The sequence below is a fragment of the Pelophylax lessonae genome, assembly GCF_965119305.1.
Source record: "Pelophylax lessonae genome assembly, chromosome: 2".
Classification (NCBI taxonomy): domain Eukaryota; kingdom Metazoa; phylum Chordata; class Amphibia; order Anura; family Ranidae; genus Pelophylax; species Pelophylax lessonae.
The window spans coordinates 285,820,863-285,822,039 of NC_138769.1; positions in this window are offsets into that span (position 1 = coordinate 285,820,863).

Below are 1,177 nucleotides of genomic sequence, written 5' to 3' on the forward strand. Positions count from 1 at the left end.
AAGACACAACACAACACAAAACATATTAAAATAGCATGTATTTTGGCACATAATAAAGATATTCCTAATAAAAGCTGTATAGGGCCCAAAACACACACTTTCTATTAAAAGAGTCGTACCTTTGTTTGTGGGGAAAAGTCGTGATTCGCCGCTCGATCGTGCTCCAACCCTCAATATGTCCGCTAGCGAATCGTCGGCCGAACGATCTTGCGTCCTTTAAATACAGCGCAGGCGTCAACTCCTCCTCCAGTGGCGGGCTTGTGCAGGGGTGTGTACGTGCCGAAGATCAGGCCTACATGCGACACTCACACCTGAAGCAGAGGAACAATCGTTTTTTAATTACGAACCATGTCTCAACAATCTGGGAGCTCAATTAGTGTGGGCCAAAGTGATTGGGCCACCAGAAAATCAAGGGCTACACCCATGACAAAGGCAGAAATGGTGGAGATGGTCTCCATTTTACAAAAAATGGACTATGATGGCAAGTTGGCAAATTACGATCGGCCCAATGCCAGGAAAGATGGCATCATGGATAAGGTGGTGTCCTGTTTGGTAAAAAAATTCGGTGTGGAGCGATCGAAAGATCAGATTCGTAAACGGTGATCTGACCTGAAACACCGTGAGCAGGATCAGCTTTCCCAAATCCATCGGATTTTGAAAAAAAGTAAGTTTTATTTATTTAATTTTTTTTTAATCATGCAATATGTTTTTTATAATTTGGTGTATGTTGTATTAACATGTCTAGATTATAATGTCTATGTAAAAAGTTAGATTACTCATTTTAGTTGTCATGTCGTGATTAGATCGATCTATTGTTGATGTTTTAGTATATGACATTAAAAGTCAGGAAGCCATAGTTAAAAATATATGTATTGTGTTGCAACGAACGTTCTTTCCTGCACGAATCTTCTCAGCAAACATTCCTATTAATCACAGATTATTATTCAAACCTTTAAATAGGAGAAAAACGTAAACTCTGTGCCAAACAATGGGAAAGGAGGAGGAGAAGTTTGGCAGCTCCATCGGCAGTTGTGGAAGAAGAGGAGGACATGGGCCCAGATGGTGGCACAGATTCGACTAAAGGTAATTGGTTCCTATGCACTGTCAAACATTAATGTACCATATTTTTCGTAGATAACCATGTACATGTCTTCATATTTGTTACTGAAAGAGCTAT